Genomic DNA, 7,965 nt, shown 5'->3' on the forward strand with positions numbered 1-7,965 from the left:
TATATATAGATAAGGAGATATCTTAGAGATGGAACTCATGTCCATTTTACACAAGGATCTTGAATATCATTTTATACAATATCTTTAGTGTGCCTATATTCTGACTGAAATTTATTACATGAAGTCAGCTGTGAAATTTTCCACTTATAGTTTCATGTCGGCATTCAAAAACTTTCATACTATGGAGCATTTTGGATTTTTAGATTAAGGATGCTTAACTTGTAGAAACAAAACAGTACATAATGCTTACTCTGTGTCAAGTATTATTCTAAGAATATTACATGTACATTTATTAAATTACAAAATGCTATTTTACTTTTTTATCCTAATATATTTCCTTCCCTTTCCCCTCACCTTTCTCTCTTGTTCCTCTCTCCATTTGAACATTTTCTTCCTACTTCCCAATATTTCTACATCAGTTTGGTCCTTATTTACCCTTTGAGTTTCTCACAAAAGAGAAACAGTGCAATACTTAAACACATGTATCTGATTTATTTTACTTAAAATTATGTTCTCAAGGTGCATCCCTTTACCTAAAAATGTATAAAAATCACATTTCTGTTATACATTCATTCATTGATGGGCATATGGACTGTTTCTAAGATTTAGCATTTATAAATTTTGCTGCTATAAACACAGTTGTACATATATCACTATGGTAGGGTGTTTTTAACTCTTTCAGGAAGATACCTACAAGGGGTATAGCTGGGTCAAGTGGGATCTCTAATTTTAGTTTTTTAAGGAATCTCCATACTGATTTCATAGTGGTTGTGTCAATTTACACTCTCACCCTTTTCCCCACAGCCTCACCAGTATTTGTTATTGGTTGATGTTTTGATGACAGTCATTCTTTCTGGAGTGAGCTGGAATCTCAGTGTTGTTTTAATTTGCATTATTTGAATGACCCGTGTTGTTGGCATGTTTTTTTCATTTATGTGTTTGCTGCTGTAAACAATAGAAACAAAGTGTTGTAAATGGGGAGCAGGAAAAGGATTGAAGGCAAGGGAGGGGAATAGAAAAAATACTGAGATATATTATGTTCAGGTACAAATTCCTTTTGATGAATGTGATCATTATGTATGCCAAACATGTTCCAATAAAATTAATTTAAAAAGAATAAATTTGGGTTTTTTAAGCCAAAAAATGACATACTCTTAGCTTGTTGTGGTGGTGCATGCCTGTAATGTCAGCTCTTTGCGAGACTAAAGGAAAGATCACAAATTTAGCCCAGCCAAGGCAATTTAGTGAGACCTTGCCCCAATATAAAAAATAAAAAAGGTCCTGGGGATGTAGCTCAGTGTGAAGGCCCTGAGTTCAATCCCTAGTACCACACACACACGTACACTGAAAAATTGCATAATGCTTTCTGTTCTTTGTGATAAATACAGTCATAATCTCTATTATACAAGTGAGTGAACTGAGGCCCATATAGATTACATAACTTGTACAAGGTCATACAGTTAGTAAATGAGGAAAGCCAGTCTTAATGCCTCAGTACTTCTAGCTCTAAATGGTTTCATTCAAAATACTTTTATTTGATACTTGTTATGTAACTGGCATTGTGCTCACACTGGCAAACATAAAGATGATTGAGTTATTGATGGTTAATATCCTAACCTCAAGTAGCTGACAGTCAAATGAATAAGGTCGACATATAAAAAGATAAGCATATTATAAAGTGGTGAACCCTATGAAAGAGGTATGCCACAGTGTTATAACAGCCAGAGTTAGCTGGGCATGATCATGTACAACTGTAATCCAGCACTCTGGATGGCTGTGGCAGGAGGACAGAAAACCTTTCAAACTCTAGTTCCAAAGGCTTGTAAACCACATGGTCAGGTAGCGGCACAACAGTGGCCCCACTCTGTACCAAAGTGTGTCTTAGTTACTTTTCTCATTGCTGAGGCAAAATACCTGATACCCGTTAATTAAGGGAGAAAATGTTTATTTACCTCACAGTCTGTGGAGGTGTCAGTCCATAGTCAGCTTGCTCCAAGGCAGTGTGGCGTGGCAAAGTGCCATCACAGAAGAGAAAGAGTCCACGGCCAGTGGGGCAGGCAGAAGGCAGCAGGGAGCAAGCAGTGAGCAACAGCAGCTTCTTTCTGTTCCTTTTATTCTATTCAGGCTACAAGCCTATTGATTAGTGCCAACCATACCCAGGGTGGGGTACCCTTAATCCCGGCACCATGCACTAAATCCCAGCCTCACACAGCGTAGATCCAAACACCGATGAACAGCCCCATCTATGATCTCCTGAGGCTTCGGGAACATATCTAGATATGAGCCATAACTCAAGCCCATCCTAGGCAGCTTAGTGACCTATACAGAAACCCTGTCATAAAATAAGGAAAAAAAATTGGGTTCATAGATTCAAGCCCCAGTACAACAATAACAAAAACCAAAAGAGCCAGAAGAGGGCCCCCTCACACAACAGAAGATTCAAGGGTGAAAAGCAGATTACCTATGCTCAGTGGAAAAAAAATGCCATGTTTAATTAAGGACACTGCCATGGGCACAGGAAGAGGACAGAAGTTGACTTTGTATTTATGGATTTGGGAGTCATTGTCCCCTAAATCAAGGTTTCTCATAAAGGAACTGTTGAATTGGGAGAGAAATTGGATTCAAGCTGTTTTGCTAAAGTTCAACCATTTATGGTCCACTTTCATGATTTAGACCATATCTGAATACTATTTATACCATTATTTACTTGGTATGCTTCTTTAAGTAAGCTGCTTTTACTAGATAAATCTCATTAAAATGTCTCAATGATAAATGGAAAACCAGTTTTACTCTCCATGAACTGTAAGTTATTATAAAATAATTAAGTACTGTTAGAAAATATTTCCTATGTACCATCTAAAGTAATTTTTCATGACACCATTAGTGGGCATACCATATATTAAAATAACATCTTCAGGCCTATCAACATTCTGTTACTCGGTAATATGTGTGGTTCAAAGTTTTATTTTCAACATGTTTGTGTATAATTACTCCACTTGTTCACGTAGTCTTGATCATTTCAGCTATTTGTTTCCACCACATAAATGTGTGCCATCACCTACATGCCTATGACATACTAATTAGGATTTCTTTATTGATCAAATCATTTACTTCACTTTAGGAAGGCTGATATGCCTGCTGAATTCTTTTAAATACACTGCTGTCCTGACTTGAGGAGGAAATGTCCTTGTGGTTCCACATAAGGCTGCTCCAACTACGTTTGTGGTACTGTACTGACTTGAGGAAAACAGACTACCACAATGCAGGGCTATACAGTTAAACAAAAACAACATAAACAGAAAATAAAGAATGAAGCTTCAACATTTCAATAAATGTATTGGCAGATTTTAAGAATGCACCAAAAATGCTCCCTCTTTCCTTTCTATGTTTTACTTTCTGAGGGAAGTGATAAAACTAAAGTAGACATAAGGGTAAAGGGAAATATCCTATTGGTTTTGGGGAAAGTGGGAGATGGACACCACCCCTCTGTAGGGGAAGTGAGAATTGCTTGTGGTAAAGAACATAAATGCTATAAGTATAAGCCTTGCCTTTGGGGCTTTTGGATCCCTGACACTTCTCTAGATTAGCAAAGTGATGCAAGAGTTCCTGTTCTATTTATATATTTCCTGAAACAGTCTCATATATTTATTTGTGTAAAATGAAAGCAAAAATGCATGCTTTGTTTTTGGTGTTTTTACACTCAACAACAGAACACTCAACTGACTCATTAATATATATTTTGAGGACAAGGCCAAGGATTATCCCTTTCTTGCAGGTGAGGCTGAGGCTCCTGGTTTTTCTGGTTTGTCTTGGTTTGTATTATAAAGCCTACCCGCTCCTCCAGTATATGGGTGTGGTAGATTCTGGGGTCTAAAATGGAGTGAAAATTATGTATACCTACGCCCCTATGCCTAACACATGCAAACACACACACACACACACACACACACACAGAGGCCAAGCTCTTTGCTCATAAAATTAGTAGCTGGAGGCACAACTTAACTCATGGAAGTTAGCAGGCCTGTTAGAACTTGTACAAAATAATGCTGTGTCAGGAGAATTTCAAACCTTGGCTATGTGGTCCTGCACCATTGGTTATCCCTAAGGCAAAGGTAAGCATTCTTTTGAATGTGAGCAAGAAATTCAGTTACTACTTTTTATAACTTGGTTTATTTATATGTATAGGAACAAGGGATACTAGGAAAATGGAGCATGACCTTCACACCTATTGTGAGAAAAGATCTTAACTTTAAGTTCATAGTTTTCCTAGCTGCTATTGCTAAAAATAATAGCCATTGTTAAAACTTCATTCATACACAGCAGAATTTGTGTTTTATAAGCCAAATTCTCATCAGTGGCTGATACATGTTTTGTAGAGACTGACGCTTTAAACTATGGGGACCCTCTCAAAGAAAATCACATTATTTTATTCTTCCTAGAGTCTTGGAAAAAGGACTAAAGCTTAGATTCATTAATATAACTGTAAGACACCTCTGCATCTTACTGTATTTTACAATTCTGTGAACAGTATCTCTGAAAAGGAAAAAAGTGAGAAAATTGATGGTTAGAGATGTGAAGGCATATCTAATTGTGTCCAATTATTGTAAACTAAGTCTGTTCTCACAATCTCTTTTCAGTTTTTCTCATCTCAGCTAGATTTCCTTTTCCAGCATATCTTTATCCTATCCTAGCAGTAAACTTAGTGCTGCCCTCTGGGACAGGTGCGGAAATTAGCACTGATATGATATGAACAGAAAGGCAAGAGGTTTGATTCTAGCTGAACTCCTACAGGGAATATGCCCTCTGGGGAACACCAAAGCATGAAAAAATGTGGATGAAAAGGACAATTCTATACTTTCTAGGTCTGAGCAATGCACTGATCTCAGAAACTTTTTTTTTTTTTTTGGTACTGGGGATTGAATTTGGGACCTTTCGCTTGTGAGGCAGGTGATGGAACCACTGAGCTAAATCCCTGGCCCTTCAGAAACGTTTTTATTGTTCAATGAACAACAGTGACTTAAGGATGCAGATTTTATTGTTTATGACTTCTCTCCCATTCCCAGGGCAGCTGGGCCTCTAACTCTTCTCCGTTGTCCTCCCTCTCTTGCTTTACCCTATTCTGTCCCATATTCTCCTCAGATCAAGCTCTTCAAGTGTTCTTTCTTTTTTTTAAAATAAAAAAATTTGTCTTTATACTTGGATCTGGGATGGTGGAATCCTCTTACTGGATCTTTTCCTCCTCCTCTCCAGCACTCAGGATTGGGCTCCATCCTGACAGTTTGTGAGTAGGCTTTCAGGAGGAAAAGAAGAAGCAGAAGGATGAAGAGGAAGAAGGAAAGAGAAGAACTTCACTTTGTGAGCCTTGACACTTGCAGTGTCTGCACATTTCTCAACTACCTATCTTGAGTTTGAGGCATAATTTGATTCTTATCTTCACCATCTGGTTTTTGAGGTATATAGAGGAAAGTATAGGTGGTTGCTTCAAGCAGTCTTTCTTGGGCTTAGGGTAGACAGGAAGGAGTTGAAGATACCATTGACTGCTCTTTGGCTTTATTTCTTAAGCCAGCTAAACAAGAGAGCTTGTGGCACTTCCTAGGGAGGGAAACTGATTTCAACATTCAGTGCCCATTATCCACTCTCCTTCACAGTATTTCTTCTGACGTAGACAACATTAGCCACATTCTGATTATAAAATACAAAAAGAATTATAAAGAAAAATTCCCAACTCCCTGAATCATTTTGAGTGCTAGTTTGAGCGAGACGAAAACCATCTCTAAAAGACTCAGAGAAAAATGTGGTAGTCTATAGGTTGAGTATTATGAAGCCAAAGGCTTTCCCATAGGAGCCTCTTGGTAAAAATGGATGTTTTTATTTGCCCCCCCCCCGATATCTACCATGGGTCTTGATTTAGCACAAGTGGTCAGCATGGTTTATTTATGAAATGGATGGAAGATTGGAAGGGAAAGAATTTTGAGTTTGTTTTTACCAAGGTTCAATAATTTATGTTTCAAAACCCGAATTTGCTATCTGAGATCATGTTTTCTACACAAAAGCAGTTGAGGCAGACAAAAAAAATGTAGGTGTTAAATTACTTAACCAGAAAAACTTTCAAAAGAATATAAACTGTTTAGCAATCTATAAATTGACAAGTTTTCTTGAGAAACTTTTCCAGATTGAGGGAAATTGTGATGACGAATGACACAACTAGCCTAGATAGCGAATTGTAATGTATACTCTAAATTTTACTAGTTATGTGTACATCCTCATCTACACATCACAAATATGCATTTATTTTTGATATGAACAATCCAATGCTTTCACATACTTGAATCTAAAATTTTTCCTTATTACTGAAAATAACCTTGTTTGGAGTAGTGAAGATTACATATTGAGTATTATTCCACAAATTTTATACGTTAAGAAACCGAAGAACCAAAAGATAAAGTGATTCTTTTTCTAAGGAACATGTAAGGAGTTGTGTACACATATCTAAATGGTCCCATGTCAATATATCTCATTTTGTAAGCCTGGCTTGTGTGAGGCAGTGATTGTAGAGAGACATGGTATTGTGAAACAGGAAGTTATTTGTAGAACTCCTACTATAGGAACATTCTTTCATGCAACATATACATAAGGATGCTATTTTATATCTTTGTTCCCTCATTTGTAAAACTATGATAGCAATAATACCTGCCCATAAGATTTTCAGAGTCAATAATACACATGAGATTGAGAAAAGAGCTTGGCACATAGTTAATGTATTACAATTATTACTGTTCATAATAGCAATAATATCTTGTGTCTAAATTATAGAAATTATAACACTCAATACCTAACCTCAGGGACTTTGTAGTCTAATAAAGGAAGGTAATTATATCAACAACCATGTGCCCTGAGGTGGAGAAAGACACAGAGGAAACAGTGGTTAATTTTGCTTGAAGGAATTAAGTCAGGGAGGGGAATATGACTGTGAGGATAGAAGGTGAAGAATCTAGGCCATTTCAGACCGAGAAAGTATTTACTCCAGCATAGAAACAGCCTAGGATTCTCAGGGGTTTGCTCAGGGTATTGCTGAGATAAAACCTAGGAGACCACCGAAAGCTTTGCTGCTGGAGGGGTAGGTAGGGCCAGATCATAGCAGGTTAAAGGATGAATCCCAAGGTGCTCCCTTGAATACTGAGATTTATGGTGCTGCCACTTAGGTGGTTGATGAACAATGGGAGAAAGAAAAGGGTGTGTTTGTGGGGGAAATAGATACTTAGAAGGCAATCAGGTAGAAATCCTAATTAGGCAAGTGTAAATAAGTTTCAAATTGTATAATTAATAATGTGAAATGGGAGAAAAGGGTAAAGGATTAGAGAAGGGGGAAATGTAGGGGAAAGGAAAGAAGGGGAAGGAAAAAAGTATGAGAAAAGGAAAAAATGGAAACAGGTTTTGTAAATTGGGAAGGGTGGAGGGATTAAGGGAGGAAAGGGCCATGGGAAAAAATAAGAACCAAGATACATCATGTAAACGTACAAGATCCCAAAGATAAATGTAACTGTACTGTATACCTAAAAACTACCAATAAACTTAATTTAAAAAAAGAAATACTGATTAGGCAACTGGACATACCTATTGGGAAGTACTGCACAATAACCCTCAATTTTTTAATTTTTAAAAAAAGGGGGCACAGAGAGTATCATAATACATACTTTCCAGAATTGTTACTAGGAATAGAGAAATGATGAATGGAAAAACACCTCGTCCACTGACCTGCCCATATTAGGTCACAGCTATTATTATTTTCCTACTTCCCTGCTCCCTCCCTTCTTCTGCTTTGTTTCTCCTCTCTCCTCTATTTTCTCCCCTTTAAAAGAGTTGTGCTGGGCCACAGATTTAGCTCAGTGGTTCTGCCTCCTGCTTTGCAAGCACAAGTTCCCAAGTTCCATCCCTGGTACCAAAAAAAAAAAAAAAAAAAAAAAG

At 37.3% G+C, this 7,965-nt stretch overlaps 1 protein-coding gene across 1 annotated transcript in view; it reads left to right on the forward strand.

Annotated features, from left to right (window-relative positions):
* The window catches only part of Klf8 (Kruppel like factor 8), a 203,579-nt gene that overhangs the window by 109,693 nt on the left and 85,921 nt on the right, over nucleotides 1–7,965 (forward strand). The window lies entirely within an intron of this gene.

This window comes from Fukomys damarensis, unplaced genomic scaffold (genome assembly GCF_012274545.1).
Source record: "Fukomys damarensis isolate Sample0158 unplaced genomic scaffold, DMR_v1.0_HiC HiC_scaffold_39, whole genome shotgun sequence".
NCBI classification, from domain to species: domain Eukaryota; kingdom Metazoa; phylum Chordata; class Mammalia; order Rodentia; family Bathyergidae; genus Fukomys; species Fukomys damarensis.